Consider the following 24490-nt stretch of genomic DNA (forward strand, 5'->3'; position numbering starts at 1 on the left):
AAGTTCACTCCAATTTTATTTGGTCAGTAATAAGACTGTGCGTAAGAAGAATCAATTCTGTCCTTATTCTGCTGTAATAGCATTTGGTGGGTGAGACGGTAATACCAGAAATTGATGTACATTGTTACATTATGTTATTCATCCAGTCTTCATATGTTTGTGAAATCTGTGATATATGCTAGATATCAGATTACTAATTCTGTATGTACTCAAGGAGCTTTCATGTGCATCAGAAAACATCTTGGGATACTTTCTGTTCAGAATGTAAGAATGCTCACACATGCTCAGCAGTGTGATTTTTTTATTTTTGAGGGAGTTTCAATCTGTCGCACAGGCTAGAATGCAGTGGCATGATCTTGGCTCACTGCAACCTCCATCTCCCAGGTCACGCTATTCTCTTGCTTCAGCCCCTCAAGCAGCTGGGACTACAGGTGCATGCCACCATACCCAGCCAGTTTTTGTATTTTTAAAATTTTTATTATTATATTTTAAGTTCTGGGATACACGTGCAGAACGTGCAGGTTTGTTACATAGGTATACATGTGCCATGGTGGTTTGCTGCATCCATCACACCATCATCTACATTAGGTATTTCTCCTAATGCTATCCCTTCCCTAGCCTGCCACCCCATGCTTTCCCTCCTGTAGCCCCCACCCCCTGACAGGCCCCAGTGTTTGATGTTCCCTTCCCTGAGTCCATGTGTTCTCATTGTTCAACACCCACTTATGAGTGAGAACATGCAGTGTCTGGTTTTCTGTTCCTGTGTCAGTTTGCTGAAAATGATGGTTTCCATCTTCATCCATGTCCCTGCAAAGGACATGAACCCATCTGCATCCTTTTTTATGGCTGCATAGTATACCATGGTATATATGTGCCACATTTTCTCTATCTAGTCTATCATTGGTGGGCATTTGGGTTGGTTCCAAATCTTTGCTATTGTGACCAGTGCTGCAGCAAACATATGTGTGCATGTGTCTTTATAGCAGAATGATTTATACTCCTTTGGGTACATACTCAGTAATGGGATTGCTGGGTCAAATGGTATGTCTACTTCTAGATCCTTGAGGAATCACCACACTGTCTTCCACAATGGTTGAACCAATTTACACTCCCACCAACTGTAAAAACGTTCCTATTTCTCCACATCCTCTCCAGCATCTGTTGTCTCCTGCTTTTTTAATGATTGCCATTCTAACTGGCATGAGATGGTATCTCAATGTGGTTTTGATTTGCATTTCTCGAATGACCAGTGATCATGAGCTCTTTTTAAAATATGTCTGTTGGCCTCATAAATGTCTTCTTTTGAGAAGTGTCTGTTCATATCCTTAGCCCACTTTTTGATGGGGCTGTTTGTTTTTTCTTGTAAATTTGTTTAAGTTCTTTGTAGAGTCTCGATATTAGCCCTTTGTCAGATGGATAGATTGCAAAATTTTTTTCCCATTCTGGGGTTGTTGGTTCACTCTAATGATAGTTTATTTTGCTGTGCATAAACTCTTGAGTTTAATTAGATCCCATTTGTGTATTTTGGCTTTTGTTGCTATTGCTTTTGGTGTTTTAGTCATGAAGTCCTTGCCTATGCCTATATCCTGAATGGTATTGCCTAGGTTTTCTTCTAGGGTTTTTAGTGTTAGGTCTTATGTTTAAATCTTTAATCCATCTGTAGTTAATTTTTGTATAAGGTGTAAGGAAGGGATCCAGTTTCAGCTTTCTGCATATGGCTAGCCAGTTTTCCCAGCACCATTTATTAAATAGGGAATCCTTTCTTCATTTCTTGTTTTTGTCAGGTTTGTCAAAGATCAGATGGTTGTAGATGTGTGGTGTTATTTTTGAGGCCTCTATTCTATTCAATTGGTCTATATCTCTGTTTTGGAACTAGTACCATGCTGTTTTTGTTACTATAGCCTTGTAGTATAGTTTGAAGTCAGGTAGCGTGATATACCTCCAGCTTTGTTTTATTTGCTTAGGATTGTCTTGGCTATGTGGGCTCTTTTTTGGTTCCATATGAAATTTAAGGTGCTTTTTTTTTTTTTTTTCCAAATCTGTGTAGAAAGTCAATGGTAGCTTGATGGGAATAGCATTGAGTCTATAAATTACTCTTAGCAGTATAACCATTTATATGATATTGATTCTTCCTATCCATGAGCATGGAATGTTTTTCTATCTGTTTGTGTCCTCTCTTATTTCCTTGAGCAGTGGTTTATAGTTCTCCTTGAAGAGGTCCTTCACCTCCCTTGTTAGTTGTATTCCTAGGTATTTCATTATCTTTGTAACAATTGTGAATGGGAGTTCACTAATGATTTGGTTCTCTGTTTGTCTGTTATTGGTGTATAGAAATCTGGTGATTTTTTGCACATTGATTTTGTATCCTGAGACTTTGTTGAAGTTGCTTATCAGCTTAAGGAGATTTGGGGCTGAGATGATGGGGACTTCTAAACATACAATTATGTTATCTGCAAATAGAGGCAATTTCACTTCCTTTTTCCTAATTGAATATTCATTATTTCTTTTTCTTTCCTGATTGCACTGGCCAGAACTTACAATAGTATGTTGAATAGGAGTGAGAGATGGCATCCTTGTCTAGTGCCAGATTTCAAAGGGAATGCTTCCAGTTTTTGCCCATTCAGTATGATATTGGCTGTAGATTTATCATAAATAGCTCTTATTATTTTGAGATACATTCCATCAATACCTAGTTTAATGAGAGTTTTTAGCATAAACACTGTTGAATTTTGTTGAAGGCCTTCTCTGAATCTATTGAGATAATCATGTGTTTTTTTTTTGTCTTTGGTTCTGTTTATGTGATGGATTATGTTTGTTGAACTAGCCTTCCATCCCAGGGATGAAGCTGACTTGATCGTGACGGATGAGATTTTTGATGTGCTGTTGGATTCGTTTTGCCAGTATTTTATTTAGGATTATCATATCAATGTTAATCATGGATATTGGCCTGAAATTTTCTTTTTTTTTGAGATGAAGTCTCACTCTGTCATCAGGCTGGAGTGCAGTGGCACAATCTGGGCTCACTGCAACCTCTGCCTCCTGGGTTTAAGCGATTCTCCTGCCTCAGGCTCCTGAGTAGCTGGGACTACAGGCACGTGCCACCATGCCCAGCTAATTTTTGTATTTTTTAGTAGAAATGGGGTTTTACCATATTGGCCAGGATGGTCTCAACTGCTTGACCTTGTGATCTGCCTACCTCTGCCTCCCAAAGTGCTGGGATTATAGGTGTGAGCCACCATGCCCGGCCGAAATTTGCTTTTTTAGTTGTGTCTCTGCCAGGTTTTGGTATCAGTATGATGTTGGTCTCATAAAATGAGTTACGGAGAATTCCCTTTTTTTCTGTTGTTTGGAGTAGTTTCAGAAGGAATGGTACCAGCTCCTCTTTGTACCTCTGGTAGAATTTGGCTGTGAACCCATCTGGTCCTGGACTTTTTTTTGGTTGGTAGGCTATTAATTGCTGCCTCAATTTCAGACCTTGTTATTGGTCTATTCAGAGATTCAACTTCTTCCTGGTTTAGTCTTGGGAGGGTGAAAGTGTCCAGGAATTTATTCATTTCATCTAGATTGTCTGGTTTATTTGCACAGAGGTGTTTGTAGTATTTTCTGATGGTAGTTTGTATTTCTGTGTAATCAGTGGTGATATCCCCTTTATCACTTTTTACTGCATCTATTTGATTCTTCTGTCTTTTCTTCTTTATTATTCTGGCTAGTGGTCTATTTATTTTGTTGATTTTTTTAAAAAAATAATTGATTCTTTGATTTTTTTGAATAGTTTTGTGTGTCTCTATCTCCTTCATTTCTGCTCTGATCTTGGTTATTTCTTGTCTTCTGCTAGCTTTTGAGTTTGTTTGTTCTTGCTCCTCTAGTTCTTTTAATCAGGATGTTATGGTGCTGATTTGAGATTTTTCCTCCTTTCTGTTGTAAGCATTTAGTGCTATAAATTTCCCTCTACTCCATGCTTTAAATGTGTCCCAGAGATTCTGGTACATTGTGTCTTTGTTCTCATTGGTTTCAAAGAACATCTTTATTTCTGCCTTCATTCTATTATTTATCCAGTAGTCCTTCAGGAGTAGGTTGTTCAGTTTCCATGTAGTTGTGCAGTTTTGAGTGAGTTTTTTAATACCAAGTTCTAATTTGGTTGCACTGTGGTCTGAGAGATTGTTATCATTTCCATTCTTTTGCATTTGCTGAGGAGTGTTTTACTTCCAATTATGGGTTAATTTTAGAATAAATATGATATGGTACTGAGAACAATGTATATTCTCTGGATTTGGGGTGGAGAGTTCTGTAGATGTCTATTAGGTCTGTTTGGCCCAGATCTGAGTTCAAGTCCTGGATATCTTTGTTAATTTTCTATCTTGTTGATCTGTCTAATATTGACAGTGGGGTGTTAAAGTCTCCCACTGTTATTGTGTGGGAGTCTAAGTCTCTTTGTAGGTCTTTAAGAACTTGCTTATGTATCTGGGTGCTCCTGTATTGAGTACATATATATTTAGGATAGTTAGGTCTTCTTGTTGCGTTGATCGCTTTACCATTATGTGATGCCCTTGTCTATTTTGATCTTTGTTGGTTTAAAGTCTGTTTTATCAGAGACTAGGATTGCAACCCCTGCCCTTTTTTTTTTTTTTTCGCTATTTGCTTGGTAAATCTTCCTCCATCCCTTTATTTTGAGCCTATGTGTGTCTTTGCATGTGAGATGGGTCTCCTGAATACAGCACACCATTGCTTCTTGACTCTTAATTCAATTTGCCAGTCTGTGTCTTTTAATTGGGGCATTTAGTCCATTTATACTTAAGGTTAATATTGTTATGTTTGAATTTGATCCTGGCATTATGATACTAGCTGGTTGTTTTGCCCATTAGTTGATGCAGTTTCTTCATAGCATCAATGGTCTTTACAATTTGGTATGTTTTTGCAGTGGCTGGTACAGGTTGTTCCTTTCCACGTTTAGTACTTCCTTCAGGAGCTCTTGTAAGGCAAGCAGTTGCTTGTCCACAAAGGATTTTATTTCTCCCTCACTTATAAAGCTTTGTTAGGCTTGATATGAAATTCTGGTTTGAAAATTCTTTTCTTTAAGAATGTTGAATATTGGCCCCCACTCTCTTCTGGCTTGTAGGGTTTCTGCAGCGTTCCACTGTGAGTCTGATGGGCTTCCCTTTGTGGGTGACCCAACCTTTCTCTCTTGCTTCTCTTAGCATTTTTTTCCTTCATTTCAACCCTGGTGAATCTGATGATTATGTGTCTTGGGGTTGCTCTTCTTGAGGGGTATCTTTGTGGTGCTCTCTGCATTTCCTGAATTTGAATGTTGGCCTGCCTTGCTAGGTTGGGGACGTTCTCCTGGATAGTATCCTGCAGAGTGTTTTCCAATTTATTTTCATTCTCCCTGTCACTTTCATGTACACCAATCAAACGTAGATTTGGTCTTTTCACATAATCCCATATTTCTTAGAGGCTTTGTTCATTTCTTTTCACTCTTTTTTCTCTAATCTTGTTTTCTCTGTATTTATTTATTTATTTTTGTGATGAAGTCTCTCTCATGTCTCCCATGCTGGAGTGCAATGGCACAATCTCAGCTCACTGCAACCTCCACCTCCTGGGTTCAAGCAATTCTCCTGTCTCAGTCTCCCAAGTAGCTTGGATTACAGATGCCTGCCACCAGGCCCAGCTAATTCTTGTATTTTTAGTAGAGACAGAGTTTCACCATGTTGGCCAGGCTGGTCTCAAACTCCTGACCTCAGGTGATCTGCCTGCCTCAGCCTGCCAAAGTGCTGGGATTATAGGCATGAGCCACTGAGCCCAGCCTTCTCACTTTATTTCATTGAGTTGATCTTCAATCTTTGATATCCTTTCTTCTGCTTGATCAATTTGGCTATTCAAACTTGTGTATGTTTCACAAAGTTCTCCTGCTGTGTTTTTCAGTTCCATTGGTTTGTTTATGTTCTTCTCTACACTGGTCATTCTGGATAGCATTTTGTCTAACCTCTTTTCAAGGTTCTTAGCTTCCTTGCATTGGGTTAGAACATGCTCCTTTAGCTCGTATAAGTTTGTTATTACTCACCTTCTGAAGCCTGCTTCTGTTAATTTGTCAAACTCATTCTCTGTTGTTGAGAAATGCTGAGTGTATGATTGCTGAGAAATGCAGAGTGTATGATAGAATATACTGTTTGCTAAGAAGAATGATGGCAAGGAAAACCTAGCTGCCCCAACCCCCTTGCCCAGTGGAAAACTCTCTGGGGCATTCTAAAGTAGCAAGACAGTGTATGTATACAATACACCAGTTAAAACAATTCTTTAAGCATGGGATATGTGACCCTTCCCCCGTGGCTCCCTCGTGGAGAATACTTTTTGGTTTGTCTGTGATCAGTGGTAAGCAGCACCAGCTGCCTATCTGGTTTATTTTTGTTCTATGAGAAAATACCAAACATCTGTTTGTTAATAATGATTACCTGTTCAGAGAGAATAAATATGTGGGTCAGAGTCTGTTTGAGGCCCTCAGCCCAGAATGCTGTCAGCCCCCTGAGGCTCTCAGCTTGGAAGGCTGTTGGCCCCCTAGATAGTCCCACTTAGTTATTCTATCTGGGTGTCTGCCTCTCAATTCCTTCAGTGCCACCTGAGTGGGGGTCTCTTAGGCCAAGTGTGTTCTTGTTACGTCGTTCAGTTTTGTTCCCTTGCTGGTGAGGAGTTGTGATCCCTTGGAGGAGAAGAGGTATTCTGGTTTTTGGAACTTTCAGCCTTTTTGTGCTGGTTTCTTCCCATCTTCCTGGATTTATCTACCTTTGGTCTTTGAAGTTGGTGACCTTTGAATGGGGTCTCTGTGTGGATGTCCTCTCTGTTGATGTTGAAACTATTTCTGTTCGTTAGTTTTCCTTCTAACAGTCGGGCCCCTCTGCTGCAGGTCTGCTGGAGTTTGCTGGAGGTCCACTCCAGACCCTGCTTGCCTGGGAGTAGAGATGGGATTTCACCATCTTGGCCAGACTGGTCTTGAACTCCTGATCTCAAGTGATCCACCTGCCTCGGCCTCCCAGAGTGCTGGGATTACAGTCATGAGCAACTGCCCTGGCCAGCAATGTGATGATTTGATGACTGTTTTCTACCTGTTGGAGATTATAGTCTTTCAATTCCTCAGCCAGGAATAAAGAAATTTTACCATCACACCCACCTTGCCTCCAGGCAGCAACTCCCATGCTTAACTAGACTTCCATCATCTGGGCCCTTCCCATCCCACACCTCATTAAAATTTCTACTCAGGTCACACTGATGCCATTTTGAACTTGTGTGAATTTTCATTCCTGTGTTTAAAAAAATTAATTTAAAATATTTATAAATTGGAAACAAAACCCCATGTACTTGCTGCCTACACAGCCCATTTGTAGGATGCTAATTTTTGTTTCAAAAGATCTTTTTTGGGGTGGCCAATACAGTTGGGAATCTATAGATATTCTAAGATTCAGCTTCATGATTTTAAGTCCACTGTGAGGTTCTATTGTCATTCAACAGCCAAGATATACTGAGCACCTATTATAGGCCAGGCACACTACCATGTGTTAAGAATATGCAAAGGTATAAAATACGTGAGAGTGATAATGTAGAAGTGTGAGAAACAGTGACCAATATTCCTGGAGAAAGAAATATTTTGACTAGGGTCTAGAAGGTGAAGGCCAGATGATGAAAGGGGCCAGATGGTATAACAGCCAAGAGAAAAGGTGGGAGTATAAAAATAGTTGGGGGGCAGTCTGTGGGGCTAGAATAAAGGGCTAAAAAAAAATGCTGAGACCAGATCAATATGGGCTCTGAAGGTCCTTCTAGAATGTATAGGTTTATTCTGTAGGCAAATGAGAACTTTTACAGTTTTTAAGCAGGTGAGTTACAATCAGATCTTTAATACTTCATGTCATTCTGACTTACTATGTAAATATCTAGCTCATCTTAATGAATAGTGCTACTTAACAAAATCACAAATTTGATCTTGTGTGTTAAAATTCTGCTGCCAGAAAGAAAAGATGTATTTTAGAATGTGATTTCCTCTTTGATTTTTTTTCCTTCATCCCTGCTATTTTTGTTGTTGTTGTTACTTACAGGACTTGTTTTCTCTTTTTTTCTTTCCTCCTTTGACTTTGGTTCTGTCATTTTCCTTTCCATTAAAAGTAGCATGAAACTTTCAAGATTCCTTGAATATTGCCAGAAGGCTTGGGCTTCATCTTGCAATTATGTCCTGGACATCACTGTCTTCATGATTTGTAGGATGAAAATCTGTATAGCTTTCCATGAATATGCATTTCCATGAACATTTCAATGCATACATTAGTCTTATAATTAGGAATAGCAAAAAAAAAATCCTAAAATGTCTTCTTATAGTTAATGTGGTAATATTCAATATTATTTCTGACATTAACACCATGTCAAAAACTTTACAAATTTAAATAAGGCACAGTCTGTAAAATTATGGGATAGAATTTAAATTTCTTTTCTCTACTAGCCTAAAACAATTCTATCAATTTAAGAGAATATGATGGAAAGAATAGATTTTTAGTTAATAAGTTTTTAGTAAACTCATCCTCTTCATGTAGGTTAATAAGAAAATTGGCTCTTCATGTGTTTTTGTTACCTAACTTTTCTGTGTTTTTTTCTAGTACAGAAAGAAATAGTTGCTGTATATTTCTTCCTGAGGCACACACTGTAAATATACTGTGAGTCAGGGAAAACACTGAAAAGTTCCAAGGTTGGCAAATCGTCATAGAAGGAAAAAGTCATCAGGAACATGAGACTCTAAAGAAACAGATGTAGGAATTATTTTTATAAGTTTTGTTACAGAATTTTTTCCTCATTTTCTAGTTTTAGGAACTATGTAGGTGTATGGATTGGGATGGTTCAGAAAAAAAGATGCCCCAGCTTTAGAAATTTTTAAGAATTCAAAAAACAATATTAATATGACAGTGTATTCAAATGTGACTTCAAAGGGATTAATTTATTATCAAACCCTGCATAATTTGGCAGCATATAAAAATGTAGGTATGATATCTGCTTTTATTAAGAAAAATTGGAACAATGTTGACAGCAAAAAAGAGTAAAATCATTTTATTGTTTCTACTTCAGTTTTTTTTTTTTTTTTTAAAGCAAGACAAGGTCTTGTTCTGTTGCCCAGGCAGTGTCCTGATCGTTGCTCACTGCAGCCTCAAACTCCTGGGGTCAATCAGTCCTCCTTCCTCAGTCTCCTGAGTAGCTAGGACTACAAGCATGTGCCACCACACCCACCTAATTTTTAAATTGTTTTAGAGAAGGGATCTCCCTAAGTTGCCCAGGCTGGTCTCAAACTCCTGGCCTCCAGGGTTCCTCCCATCTTGGCCTCCCAAGGAGACTTTTTTTCTTTTTAAAAACAGAGCCACAGCTTAGCTACTTCAGATGTTTTCATTGTTTATGGCTTGATTCTGTTTCAATTGAGGAGTTCTATTTTTCTTTAACTTACATATTAGACAAAATTAATTTGCTACAGAACTAAAATTTCTATGTTATTTCTTCCCATATATAATCACAGTTGTTTTATATAAAATCAAATAAAAAGATCAGCAGAAAATATAGTAGATATGAGAGTATTTGATATGTATTTTTTTTTTTTTTTTTTTTTTAAAGAAAGAGAGAGAATGGGGAGGAGGAAAAAGGAAGAGAAAGAAAGAGAGAGAATGGGGAGGAGGAAAAAAGAAAAGAAAGAGGGAGAGAGAATGGGAGTATTGCTTTCTTGCCCAGGCTGGAATGCAATTTAATAATGGGTATTGAAAACCTCTTTTATACTGATAATTATACTTAATGATGTAGTCAGGAAGGAATAAGGGAAGAAGATAACAAACAAACAGCCAACCAATATTTCATTTAAACCTATGAAATGCTATGCGATTACTGAGGAGTGATTTACTTCCAATTATATAGTCACTTTTGGAATAGGTGTGAGGTGGTAATGTATGTTTTGTGTATTTGAAGTGGAGAGTTCTATAAATGTTTATTAAGTTTACTTGTTCCGGGTCTGAGTTCAAATCCTGAATATCCTTGTTAATTTTCTATCTCGTTGATCTATAGAATCTTTAGCTATTCTTGTTACATTGATCCTTTTACCATTGTGCAATGTCCTTCTTTGCCTCTTTTGATCTTTGTTGCTTTAAAGTCTACTTTATCAGAGGCGAGAATTGCATCTCCTGCTTTTTGTTTATTTGTTTATTTTTACTCTCTGGTTGGTAAATCTTCCTCCTTCTCTTTGAGTCTTTGTGTATTGTTGCATGTAAGATGGGTCTGGATGCAGCATACCGATGGGTTTTGGCTTTTTATTCAATTAAAATATATATAACTTTAATACTGGCGTTTGATGCTAGCTGGCTGTTTTGCCCATTAGTTGATGTAAATTTTTCACTGTATTAATGTTCTTTGCTTTTTGATATATTTTTGGAAAGGCTGATATTGGTTGTTCCTTTATATGTATAGTGCTTCTTTCAGAAGCTCTTGTAAAGCAGGCCTGGTGGTGGTGAACTCTCTAAGTGCTTGTTTGTTCGCAAAGGATTTAATTTTTCCTTTGCTCATAAAGCTTAGTTTGGCTGGATAGGAAATTCTGGGTTGAAAGTTCTTTTCTTTAAGGATGTTAAATATTGGTCCCCACTCTTTTCTGGCTTGTAGGGTTTCTGCTGAGAGATCTGCTGTAAGTCTGATAGATTTCCCTTTATGGGTAACCTGACCTTTCTCTCTGGCTGCCCTTAGTATTTTCTCCTTCATTTCAACCCTAATAAATCTGGCAATTATGTGCCTTGGGGTTGGTCTTCTTGAAGAATATCTTTGTGGTGTTCTCTGTATTACCTGGAGTTGAATATTACCTTGCCTTGCTAGGTTGGGAAAGTTTTCCTGAATGATATCCTGAAGAGTATTTTCCAACTTGGATTCATTCTCTTCCTCACATTCAGGTACACCTATCAAACGTAGATTAGGTCTTTTCACATAGTCCCATATTTCCTGGAGACTTTGCTCATTCCTTTTTATCCTTTTTTCTCCAATCTTGTCTTCTCGTTTCATTTCACTGAGCTGGTCCTCGACTTCTGATATCCTTTCTTCTGCTTGATCAATTCGACTGTTTAAGCTTGTGCATGCTTCGCGAAGTTCTCGTGTGGTGCTTTTCAGCTCCATCAATTCACTTATATTCCTCTCTAAATTGTCCATTCTCGTTAGCATTTCGTCAAACCTTTTTTTAAGGTTCTTAGTTTCTTTGCATTGCGTTAGAACAAGTTCTTTTAATTCACAGAAGTTTCTCATCACCCACGTTTTGAAACCTGCTTCTGTTACTAGAACACACTCGTTCTCCATTAAGCCTTGTTCCGTTACTGATGAGGAATTGCGATCCCCTGTAGAGGGAGAGGCATTCTGATTTTGAGTGTTCTCTGCCTTTTTAGGCTGCTTTCTTCCCTTGATTATATATTTATCCATCTGTCGTCTTTGTAATTACCAACTTTCTAACTAGGTCTCTGAGCGGACGTCCAACTTTTTGATTCCCAGCGCCGAAAACTGAGCAATCCACTGCGCCGGCCAAAACAGCGGTGTTAAGATTGATGGTGCCTTTCTGCCCAGGAATCTCCGGACTCTGCACCAAGAACTGCCGCTTTAAGGTGCCAGCAAAACCGCCGCGCCGGCCACAAGAGTCGCACTGGCGACCCGTGGGGCTCCTCCTCTGGGAATCTCCTGGTCCGTGAGCTACAAATATTCGTCTGAAAGTGTGGCATCCTCTCGTTCTCTGCGCTTTCACTGGGAGCTACGTGCCCGAGCTGCTAGTGATCAGCCATCTTGGATCTCTCTGATATGTATTTTAATTGTGAGGTTATCACTGACATATTATATACCAGAATGAATAATCAGAAATATATTATTTCAGGCTGAGTGCAGGTGACTCACCCATGTAATCCTAGCACATTGGGAAGCTGAGGCAGGTGGATTACTTGGGGTCAGGAGTTCAGGAGCAGCCTGGCCAACATTGTGAAACTCCATCTTTACTAAAAATACAAAAATTATCTGGGTGTTGGTGGTATGCACCTGTAATTCCAGCTACTTGGGAGGCTGAGGCATGAGAATCCCTTGAATCCAGGAGGTGGAGGTTGCTGTGAGCTGCTATCTTGCCGCTGCACTCCAGCCTGGGTGACAGAGTGAGGCTTTGTCTCAAACAAACAAACTATATATATGTGTGCATATATATACATATATATTTTTTTGAGATAGAGTCTCACTGTTGCCAGGCTGGAGTGCAGTGGTATGATCTTGGCTCACTGCAACCTCTGCCTCCTGGGTTCAAGTGATTCTCCTCCCTCAGCCTCCTGAGTAGCTAGGACTACAGGCATGCACTACCATGCCCAGCTAATTTTTGTATTTTTAATAGAGACGGGATTTCACCATGTTGGCCAGGATGGTCTTGATCTCTTGACCTTGTGATCTGCCCACCTCGGCCTCCCAAAGTGCTGGGATTACAGGTGTGAGCCACCGTGCCTGGACCAAGAAATATATTAATTCATATTAATTAATGTTAATTAATATCCATATTAACATGACTAACAGTATTTATAGAAATCATGTAAAATTATATTTGTATTTATACTTGTGTTAATATGAAAATTACTCATAGTGTGATAAATACAAAATCATAAAGTAGAAAGGAGTCTTAGAATTTTTGAGTCTGTCCTTGAACCTATGGTAGGCACAAACTCCTTCCACAATAGCCCATCTCTACCTTTGCTAAATGCTTCTGTGAGGGAAGTCTTGCTACCTTATGATGCAATCCACAGCACAACATGCAAAAATCTGCTTTTGAGCTAAAAGCACCCATTTCTAGCTAGCAAAACATTGGGGGAGAGTAGTAAAAGTCAGGGTAAAGATCCTAACTTGGCAAAAGGCCTACCCAAGGTGATTAAGCACTGACCCAGAGAGGAGAATTTTAAAAGCAACGGACTACATTGCTTCTTAAGTCTCTGCCATCACCAGCTTCTTCCCCTCACAGTTAGCTTTCAGAAACTCTAAAATATGTTTAACAAAATATAGAGGACTCAAGTACCTTGCTTTTCCTTATGTTCTAAGATCGAGCTCACATATTATCTTAGATTTAAAATCTTCAGGTATTTTTGTATGGTGTCTGTTCAGTGTCTACTTAAAAACATTCTCAGCCAGGTGCAGTGGCTCATGCCTATAATCCTAGCACTTTGGGAGGCAGAAGTGGGCAGACGGCCTTAGGTCAGGAGTTTGAGAAAAGCCTGGCCAATATGGTAAAACCCCATCTCTACTTAAAATACAAAAATTAGCTTGGTGTGGTAGTGAGCACCTGTAATCCCTTGGGAGGCTGAGGCAGGAGAATCACTTGAACCTAGGAGGTGGAGGTTGCAGTGAGCAAAGATCGTGCCATTGCACTCCAGTCTGGGTGACAGAGTGAGACTCCACCTCAGAAAACAAAAAACATTCTCATTGCTATAGAAACAGTTTAGTGCACTGGTTAAGACTGAGGTGCTGTAGCCAGATAATTGGTGTTTAAATCCTGCCTCTTTCAATATCTAGCATGGCATTGGAAATGTTATCTAACTTCTCTGTGCCTTACTTTCCTCATTTGTAAAATGGAATTAAAATAATACCTTATTATGAGGCCTCAGGTTGATAATAAATTTGAACTATTTAGTAATTTGCCTGTATCATTGTAACCACTCCATAAATTTGGCTTTTATTGTGGAAGCTACACATTTCACCAACAGTTACTATCTTAACAAGCAAAGATTTAAATATTCCATTTGTTGAGAGGCTTAACCACTTATCTTGTATATGTAGAGTCAACATGCTGCAGTGGACAATAAGACAGCCACGGCAACACGAACAGAAGAGTAAGAAAAAGATCTCTTCCTTACATTGGAAAATATTTCCTTCACCTGATTCCTAAAATACCATGCCGCAAAAGAGACAGACTTGTATTCCACAGTTAGAGAGAAGTAGTTTAAAAGCACACATTCTAGAATGTTCATTAACATTGTATGCCTTGATTTATGACACAATATTAATGGTGGTCATCTCCTTTACAGTTTTGAGAGAAGAGGGGATAGAAAAGGAAAGTGGTAGGAGTGAGGATATCCGTGAAGAGGAAGGAGAAGGGGAGGCTGATAGCCCAGAAGCAAGCTTTGTCCCCAGGTCTGTCCTATTTCCCTAATTATAAATTCCTCAACTAGTTCAATTCATGGGGCCTGGGCAAATGTCTTTCTTAATGGGAAATAGGCCTGCAAGCATTTTGAGAGTCCTCATATACACTGCCCTGGTTTCCTCATTTAGAAGCAAAGGGGAAAAATATATCTTGCTTTTGCTAACATTTGTCAGGCCACCCAATGAAGCCCCTCTTTTCTAGTCTTCTCTCTCCAGTGGTCTTTATTTACTTATTTATTTATTTAGAGCTGGTGTGGGTGTTTGCAGGGGTCTCACTATATTGCTCAGGCTGGTCTTGAACTCAAGGAATCTTCCCACCTCTGCCTCTGAGAATCTGTGTCTACATGTTTGTGCCATCACATCTGGCTCCTATGGCTTTAAAAGCATCACAATCCCTGGCTACAGTTACCAATATCTGAAGTGTCTTTTGACTCTTATGGTAATCTTGGTAGTCTTACACCATTGTCTTGGTTCAGGTTTTCCTTTTTTACATGACAGACTCTTAATTGGTTTTGTGCTTTCATTTCTCCCTCTCCAGGTACCTCTAAATGATCTCCTGAAAATCTCACTCTACCATTTGACTTTCTGGCTTACAAATCTCCAATACTTCCCCATTACCTAATAAGGATAAAAATCAATTTCATTAGTATGTTTGAGAAGGTCATTTCTGAACCGTGCTTAGCCTAAGAGAGTCATCTGTTGCAACTTCTCCTCATCACTTGGATAGCAGCACTGAGATAACAGCTGTTCTCTATACACATCATGCTTTTTCATAGTGTTCTTCTTGCTTAGAATGTTTTTTCTCTTTCTAACCCCGCTTTGATCTCTAAAGATGCTTCAGGACCCTTATAAAATATGACTACTCCATGAAGTTTTTTCTGACATTCCTAGGCAGAATAGTTCATTTTCTGTGCTCCAATAATTGTGTGTTCATGCATAAATGTACTTCTCATAGAATGTTCTAATTTTTTTTTAAGTATCTTGTTCCTTCTGTATTATAAGTTTCAAGAAGGAATGGACAGAGTTTGTCTCTCAAATACCAGGGCTTGGTTTGCCATAGGCACTCAAAAATGTTGATAGTTGAACAGCTTCTTTCCCAGACTTCCCACTCCTGCTTACAGAAATGCTACCATCTAAGGACCACCTCAAACACAGTCTCCCCTCTACCCAATTTTCTCCCACGTGGAGTGCTTTTTTTTCTTCCTGAAGACCTACAGAAATTTCTTTTGTTCTCTGATTTGGAATTTAAAAAAATATCTTTAAACAAGGTATTTTAAAAAACTGTCTCCTTGTCTGTAAGTTGACTGAAGTGGAATCTGTGTCTTCTCTATCCAGAGATGCCTGTATTCCCTGGATCAGTATCTTATACTCATCAGATTCTCTGAAGGATGTTTCCTGAATGGAGGAGTTAAGTCAAGGAAATATAATCCTTAGTGCAAGTTCTGAAAAGATATAGGTGATAATATCCCTAGCTCCAAAACATTCCCCATAATGTTTGATTTATTTCACTGCAGTTTATGAAGGCTGCAATTCTAAGGGAGAATATACAGTTGTCAAATAAAAGTGATCAGTAATTCTCACAGTAGAAAGGATAGAGTCAATCAGATTTCTTTCCTCTTTAAACTTTCTTAAAGTTGATGAGATATTGACAATGATCAAGACATTATATTTTCTTTTTAGTTCTATGGATTTCCAGTAAATTCTCTAAGCTTTTCTATGTATATAGTCATAAGCTCTGTAATCAATTATAATTTTATATCTTATTTTCAATATTTAGAACTCATATTTCTAAACTCATATTTCATTTCTGATAATTTATTCTTTTTAGTTAATTATGTGATAGCTCATAATTCCTTGCTTTTTTATTTTAATGGCATAGAAATTATAATTACAGTGTCTTCAAGCCCCCTTATGCCCCCAAACACCTTAGTTAATAAAAGAGGATGGAGATGATGAAAAATTGGATTGAGGACCAGGAAGAAGGTAATTTAGGTAGTCATATCCTTTTATAGTTTTGAAAAAAGGGAGGTGGAAAAAGGGAGGGGGTGGGAGTGAGGGTGTCAGGGAAGACATGGGCTGAGAGTAAAATGAATGAATTCTATCTTGGAATTCTTGGGGAAGAAGATGAGTACTGGCACTGGGACTGGAACAGTGGTTGAATAAGGAATGTCAGATGATGCCAATGACTAAATTCACCTGTTTTGGAAATTTTCTTTCACATACCTTTCTTCTTCCAGTTTGGCATCAGAAATCACAATGCAGATATATCATGGGGCACAAAGACCTTTGTGGAGACCCTAGCATTGCTTTTATAGGAAAAACATGTCCACGTTGTCATACACTCATCAATAAACATTGGGGGCACCGCCTGCTCTAAGTGCAAGCTGCATAACATAAATGTATACACAAATGAATTTTTTTATTGATAATTGCAAAAAGATTACATTTAATGTTTAACTGAAAGAGATTTAATAGAAACAATTTAAGAAAAAGGAGAAGTTGAAAGAAAATAGACTAAGAATTGAATAAAGAATAGAAATAATATGAAGAAAGCTACTTCAGAGTGAAAAACTGTTTAAAAAAAAAGACTTAGATCACACACTTGGTGGTGACCAGAGAGGGATTGTCAATATGTTGGAAGAAGAACAAAGTTTTATAAAAGGAGAAAATAAGTAATGCTGGAGAGTGGGAGCTGAAAGGTACTGAAAGGAAAAGAGCATTTGGAATTCACTAGATATCTCCCTGGGAAAGAGAGTTGGCAAAATGGCTGATTTTAAACAGGTTAATTATTCTCCCCAAATCTTCTGACTGTGAACCAGCTTACATTGTATTTACCCACTTAGAAAGTGTTTCAGCACTCAAAGGCTTCGCAAGGAGACCACAAAGTATAAGACGTTACATGCTTTTCCAAAAGAAACACGACTAACTGTAAACTGTCATCAAATACAAATGGAATGGGTTTTCTCGCTCTCCTTTTTTTTTTTGGTTGTTGTTAGTTTTCGTTGAACGGTTTCAAAAATATGTAGAAGGGAAATATTTCATTTCCCTTGGAGGCTCAACTATATATATTTCAAGGTTCTTAAAACTACCACCTCAAACTGCGGGCATAATTTTGATGTGTTCATATTTTACAAGGTGTGTCAACGTTTTATCAATTTCTGAAGAGTGTCTATGGCCCTGAAAAGTTTAAATCCACATTATATCATCTCTGCGAGCCCTTTCCAGCTCTCAAGGTACAATAATTACACGAATCTTTGTTCTTCAAACCAGGAGGTTTTCTGGAAACCCTGTTAAACATAACCAGGACAGCACCCATGATGGAAATCTTGGGGATGCTCTGAGCAGCGGACGGGACTTGGGAAGCGCACCCCTCGACCCCGGCTGTCTCCATCCCGCACCCCGCAGCTCCCCAACTCCGCTCAGCGCTCCGCACACAGGCGGCGGCGCTGGGGCCGCTCCAAGTGCGTTGAGAAGTGTAATCCCTCCGCTAAGTACTTGGCTCTCAGTCTCCAATCACTAGTGGGAGCTGGAGAGGGCAAGTGAAAAAAAAAATTCCTGAGGCAGCCGAGGAGCGAGAGGAAAAAAAAAAGTCCCGCGGCGGCGGCGGCGGAGCGGCCGCGGCGGCCAGAAGTTGACGGCGCGGCCGGGCGAGGGGCGCGGAGTCGGCGGGGACTCGTGGGGCGCCGAGCAGAGCGGAGACCGCGGCGCCAAGGACGCCGGAGCCGGGAGCGCAGCCGCGGGTGAGGCGCGCGCGGCGGGGCCCCGTGCCCTGCGGGTGGCCCAGTTCCGAGAGCGCGCGGGCCCGCCGAGCCGGGGAGAGAGCCGGGCAGAGCGATGGGCGGCGCGGGACTGGCAGCGGCCGGGTGCAGGGCTGGGCGGCGGTCGCCCCGGGCAGGACAGAGAGCGCGAGGGCGAGGGCAGGCTGCGCGGCCGGGGCGGCGGCGGCGGGGCGGGGGTCAGGCGGGGGCCGCCTCGGCTTTGTGCGCCGGCGGCTCTGCCGGGACCCCGAGGCCTCGTGCCCGCGCAGGCGAGCGGCGGCGGCGGGCGGGACACGTGCTCCGGAGCTGGGGCAGGAGGGACGCGCCGAGGCTGGGAGTCGGACCTGCGAGCGGAGGGATGGGGCGGGAGGGCGAGCTGAGGGCAGTCGCGGAATCCGGGAAATGGGAGGGATCCCGGCGGGCGGTGGGGCGGGGGCCCAGGGATAGCCCAGGCGGGACCCGCAGGCACCCAGCCCCGGGCCAAACCACCTGCCCTGGACGCCTCTGGAGACCCAGCCTTGCCGCGGGGTAAGTTGCGCAGCGCGCTGGTCCCGGCGCCTCGGACCGAGCTCCGTCTCTGCTGCTGTTGGCTGTCTCCCCCCGCCCCCGCTTGTCTGTCTGTCTCAAGTTCTGGGTCTTTCATTCTCCCCCTCTTCTTCTTCTCTGCCTTCCTCTCATTATTGCTATCCTTTGCCTCTCCCCGCGGTCTCCGTCTCCCCACCGCCAGCTCTGGCTCTCCCAGTGTGTCCCTCGTCTGTCCCCACATCCTCTTCACTCTGTCACTCTCCCACACTCTGTTGATGTCTCTTTCTTAAGAAGCTTTCTGCTACCGGTCTCCCTGGCTCCCCGTCTCTTGCTCTCTGCGCCCATCTCTCTGCTCGTCCCTCTTTCTGTCCGGGCTCCGAGTTTCCGCCTGTCTTTTGCGGCGTTGGAGAAGAGCTTCTCCGCTGCGGTGCGGGTCGTACTCCCTCAGAGCTGCACCCCTCCAGCGGGGTCCTGCTGTTTGTTCTAAGTGCAAACGCTGCAGTTTCCTTATTAGGAACTGCTCTTTTCTTAGCCACCTTTCCACCAAGGTGAGGTCTGTGACCACGAGCGGGCACAAAGGTGCCAGTGAAAGAAAACGGCGGAAGAGAGCCGTTTCATTGCCTCCAACAGATAGTGTATTAATGCTAAACCTATCTGCAGTGAAGCAGAGCCACCTGAGAAACGGTTCCCGCGTTCTGCAGAGAAACACAGAAGGCTCCACTGGAAGTGAGAGGGTTCAGCTGAAAAGTGTTTGAAAATAATTTGAAAAAGCACTTAGTGGAAATCTCTTGCTGTGCGAGATTGATGCCAACGAATCTCTGTTTTCTTACATATATTTTTAGGATTCCAGTGACAACTCTCCTAATTATTGTTTTGGGAAAGTTATGGGAAATGTGCTGTGTCAACTGGGACGTTTGTATGTAAGGAAATATTCAGTCTTTGTACTTTATACCTCTACACTCTGGTGATCAAGAAGAATTATTTCTAACTGTAAAGAAAATAGTAAAGGATTTGTCAGTAATTTTAAAACATGACACATTCCAGGGATCAATAATGTTTTTGGAAAACTTTCATTATAAGGATGTTTTGAAGGATATTACATCTTAGTGAAATATGTAAGTTATTACACACTTAGATCATTGTGCCACACAAAAAAGTTTGTGTGTTGTAAGCAGATCATAGTAGTGATGTCTTTTTTATGGGAAACATAGCTGGGAAATTAATTGCTCTGATTTTCACTGTTTTCTTTAGTCATGCATAATGTACCTTTGTGTTTAGCAAAATATGGCCTAGAGCTACAAAACTTGATACAGTGTGTTATTTGTCTAATCTGAATTATGATTTCGAAAAACCACCTTTTCTTTTCAGTTACATGATATAAGTTGATATGATCTCATTACTCATGTGCTAGAGGCCACTGATGAATTTTAATGGCACTGATTTGTGTTTTTAAATCAAAATGTTAGTTTTTGGTGAGTTAAAGTCTTGATTTATGTCATGTTAGTGAATCATCAGTATTTATAGGGGCTTTGCCACCTTGTCTGCCAGGTGCTGCCCAGCATTTAGGCCAGGTTGTCTAAAATTCCCTGTTAGATTATTGTCCCTGAGTGACGTGCTGCCATAGCCTGCTTATGTATGTTTCTCAAAATGTTCCAGTCGTTAAATAATATTTATTAAAAGGAAATTGACTTAAATTTTTCCTCATAAGCTTTGGGAACTCTGTGAGATGGCCTGATAAAGTATTTTTATTGCAGTAAATGTTGATTTATTATTATTTGTTTAAAAGTATGAGGCAGTTTAAAATGTGCTTATCTTTTGGCACATATAGCACCTCCTCCAGCTCTTTCTGAGCACTCAACCCGTATTTATCATCCAAATCCAAAGTCAGTTGTCACCTACTCCAACCTAGCAGAGCTTTCCAGACTTTCAGAAGCCCCCTTACCTCTGCCTCTCTGGCTTCTGAGTGCCCCTCTTTTGGTGTCCACCTCTGTGCTATATGATTACTTGCTTGGTGCTTCCTTGTTCGACTGTTAGCTCATTGAGGTGAGGTAGAGTCCTTTCTTTTTCTCTGGATTTCACATGCCCAGCAGAGTACCTGGTATATGATAGATACTCAAGAAGTCTTTGTAGGACTATTGGTTCTTTTCCAAATTGCCTCTAACTTGTGATACTAATTCTTCGTAGATGCAGTTGCTCGAGGGAAATACTTTAGAACAGTGTGATAGCAGATCGTAGACTTAGGATTGAAAAGGTCTTAGCATGTCATCACACACATTAATAATATTGAAGATGAAGAAGGTGAGGCCCAGAGAGTTTGAAATCCATGCTCAGAAATAGAAAGTGAGGCTAGAATGGCTATGGAATTGAGACTTTGCTTTCTTTCACAGTGCCGCAGTTCTTTTCATTGGACTCTTGTTTGACTTCTTTCAGTAGAAGTGGGTAAATATGGCTATAATTAGAAGCTGGCAGTTATACTCTAAACTCTGAAGATTTCATGTCACCTATAAAAGCCGTGCATGAAATTTATCACTTTGCAATGACTGATAATCATTTCTGATGCATATAAGCATCAAGGTAATACTGATCTTTTAGAACCTTGACTCCTAAGTTGTTTTTATGTGCTAGGCATTGTTCTGTGTGACAACTGTGTTGAGCAGAATTATTATTTCTTACCTGCAAAGAATATTTAAGCTCTCTGGACTTAACATTTTCTGCTCTGCAATTCTTGTGTGCGTGCGTGCATGCGTGCGTGTAAGGGAGAAGAAGAAGTTTGGACCAGATTAGTAGTTCTTTTTGAAGTTTTCTTCAGCGACTACAAGTTTAACTCCCAGGACAACTACAAATTCATCTGTTTTACATATCAGACTTCTGGGTAAGCTTTTGTTTTAAAAAAAGCTAACAGCTTTAAAAAAAACTTGAAGACCACTTGTTGTCCTCCAGTCTTTCTTCCAGTTCTTGAATTTCATAATCAAGATATTTCTAGCTTTTAAATTCGGGTATTTGGAGGATAGTTGGTAAAAGTATTAAGGACAGAAGGAAAAACTGATTTTGGCTCAGAGGTGCTATTAATAATTTCAGGTTTCCATATGCTGAATTTTATGTGATGGCAGAAAGTGAAGTACAATTGTTGAGATATGTAGAGGCAGGCCAGATTTCAGGGAAAAGGAGGGGTTGGGGCTAGAAAGGTAGATTAAAAAGTCACTTATATTGACTTAATAATTTAAATTGAGTGAAAATAAAACATTTTAGGGCCAGAGTAGAGAGAGAGAGAAATAAGCCAAGATTTAGTAGACAAAAAGAACATTTTGTTATGGGTATTTATGGGGCTCATCACAGTAAGAAAGGATAATATATAATTTATATCAGGCAATAATTTCTTTTCACGATGTTTAGGACATCCACTTTCCTGCCAATGATTTAATCTCATTCATTTTTACTTAAATGTGTGAGTGCCTGCTCTTTGCATGGCACTGTTATACACTGTGGGGACACTGCGACTCTAAGAGACACAGGATCCTTGCCGTCATTGAACTTCTAGAGAGCGAAAACACAATCAACTATAAACAAACACGTGAATAAGATTATTTCCAATAGTGAAATTTGCCATTAGGAAAACAAGACAGGGTGATATGACAGCATGTGATTGGGCTACTTTATATGAGGTGGTCAAGGAAGGCCTCTGTAAGGATATTCTTGAGGAACAAAGAGCCAGCCCCATGAAGATTTGAAAGAACTTCCTAGCAGAGGACACAAGAGGGTTGTCTCTAAGAGTAGCAAGCTAGGCACTCACTGGCCAGGGAGGCTGGACTCAGGCAATTGGAGGAAGTGGCAGGAATGAGGTCAGAGAGGTGGCCAGGTTCATAGCATAAAGTATGCATTTTATTCAAAGTACAGTCTATTGAACACCCTGGGGGATTTTAAACAGAGAAGTGAACAAATATGACTTAGCATGTCTGTATGTAGTATGAGCAAGAGTGCCTGAATAAGACCATGTGGGAGGCTATGAAAATGATGTAGCTGAGGGTTTGTTGGCTTGGCCAGAGGTGGAAGCTTGAGATTGATCAGACATTGTTCTTATCATGGAATAGGAGAATCATGGAGTTGAATCATCTTCCCCCACCCCCCCACCCCCCCCCACCCCCCGCTTTGGCGGGGATGGGGGATGGGGGTGTGCCAGGATCTACATTGCAGCAATTCACTGGTGTTTGTTTTACTTTTGAATTTCAGACCTCAGCACCTTCTTAGAGTTCCCAGATGTCACCTCTTTACTTCACCTGAAATCTCTCATGGGCTGCAAGCCTTTTGCACATAAGAGCCTGTGGTGTGTCCTAGGAAGTGTTGCTGTAAGGTTCTAAGTGCTAGAAGATTCCTGGTCTACACTGAGATGCTTGGTTCTTTCCGAAAAGCATAGCAGGGAGCACTCTTGAACAAGCGTCTCTTCAGTTCATTGTCAGTAAAGTGTTCAGTATAAAGGAAGGGAAGCAAGGCAGAATTCCTCTAATCAGCTTTGAGTGTCATTTTCCTCTCTCAGCTTTGAAAACTTTGGACGCTGCTTTGGATGCACTCTTTTAGAGGCCAGTAGTTTTGATTCAGCTAATTTTATTTTTCCTGTCTTTCAACAAGGATATGGCTACATGTGGCATCAGCTTTAGAAGATATTAAGTAGCAAGTTTGTAAATGATTTTTCTGGAGATTGTATTTACTTATTGGCTAAAGGAAAACAGATACAATCCAATGTATCGCTTTATAACAGTTTCTTGCCTGGCCGTCTTGAGATAAACATTTTAGTCATTTTTATAGCAGTTAGATAGATATGAACTTAAACAAGTACAGACACATCTGTCACTAGTTAATTTGATGATTTACGAATGTAAAATGATTCCAAGGAGGTCTATAATGATGGTGTCTTTGTCTAAATTAATTTCTTGACAGAAATCAGTGTATTTTATCTAACTAATACACTTTACAACCATCTATAAAAGGTATTATCATCAATTATTTTTTCTGAAACAAGCTACTATTCTGCTGTTTTCCAATACACATTTAGCCATGATAGTCCACATAATGGAGGATTATCCTGAATTCCTTCCCTTGATTATGGAACGTGGTGCAATGCTCAAACAGGCTTTCAAACAGTTGTGGCATCACTTCATTTTTAAGTATTTAGTAATTCTCTTCCACTGTTTCTTTTGATCCTCTTCAATGTCAAGAGTTTCTTCTGTTATCTGAACATTCGTACTTGCCCCATTTTGCCAAAACTGTGCTTATTACCACGTCAGATGTATGTTGGTTGCCTCTCCAGCATGGCTCTCAACCCTTCTACCTCATGCTCTCTGTGCGGGAAGATAACCTCATGAACAACTTTAACTTCTAAAAACTTAGGTCACTGGGAAGCCACAGCATGAGAGTACGGGGTGGGTGGGTAGAGAGTGAAGGCATTTATTTCCTTGGCTCCTTCCCTGCTAGATCAGCTTGGGCTGCCTGTGTTCCTGTACTGAAAGTCATTGCTCCTTCCAAGGTATCCTTCTCTAGATAACTGTCTCTTTCCAGATTCTGGTAATCTCTGGAATAACTTCCCTGCTTTTACTCACCTGGATTTACTGCATTACCCTTGGGGTTCTTTTCCACTCCTACCCACAACCTATTAAATTGTCTGTTTATAAATAAATTTCTTCAGCTTTTCAGGACCTGTGTCAATTAAAGTCCTGTATTCTATTGATTCAGCTTCTGAAAGTCTCTTCTTCTTTGGAGTCTTCTTGGATAGATAAGAACAGTTGTACTCCCTTACCTCTTTTGGACATCTTTTTTCCATCCCTAATTATATGCTTCCATTTATGCAGAACGATCCACAAACCTAAGTTCTTATGTAAATACTGTCAGTCAGTTTATTGGAACATCTTGTGACTTGATAGTCGGTATACCTTCTATACATGTGCTTTGTTTCCTTTACTCTTTTATTCACGAATGAGGTGCATATTTATAGAGTTACTGTTTGGGGCCAGGCACTGTGCTACACATTGTGG

The 24490-nt window shown here is 40.4% G+C and overlaps 1 protein-coding gene and 1 long non-coding RNA gene across 4 annotated transcripts in view; one reads left to right on the forward strand and one right to left on the reverse strand.

Annotated features, from left to right (window-relative positions):
* The window catches only part of LOC105707004 (uncharacterized), a 28280-nt gene extending 10867 nt beyond the window's left edge, over positions 1-17413 (reverse strand). Inside the window, exons 1-2 of the long non-coding RNA XR_001104979.3 lie at positions 17277-17413; positions 14727-14802 (exon numbers count right to left, since the gene is read on the reverse strand). This is a non-coding gene — a long non-coding RNA (uncharacterized LOC105707004). The remainder of the gene's footprint in view (positions 1-14726; positions 14803-17276) is intronic.
* A 492-nt stretch (positions 17414-17905) lies between these two features.
* Positions 17906-24490, forward strand: part of BMPR1B (bone morphogenetic protein receptor type 1B) — a 395211-nt gene continuing 388626 nt past the window's right edge. For all 3 annotated transcript variants that reach the window (XM_064369359.1, XM_064369356.1, XM_064369346.1), the window contains exon 1: positions 17906-17924. The gene's annotated coding sequence lies outside the window, so the exon portion shown is untranslated. The remainder of the gene's footprint in view (positions 17925-24490) is intronic.

The sequence above is a fragment of the Aotus nancymaae genome, unplaced genomic scaffold (genome assembly GCF_030222135.1).
Source record: "Aotus nancymaae isolate 86718 unplaced genomic scaffold, 86718_ANA_hifiasm-v0.15.2.pri h1tg000006l, whole genome shotgun sequence".
In the NCBI taxonomy this organism is placed as follows: domain Eukaryota; kingdom Metazoa; phylum Chordata; class Mammalia; order Primates; family Aotidae; genus Aotus; species Aotus nancymaae.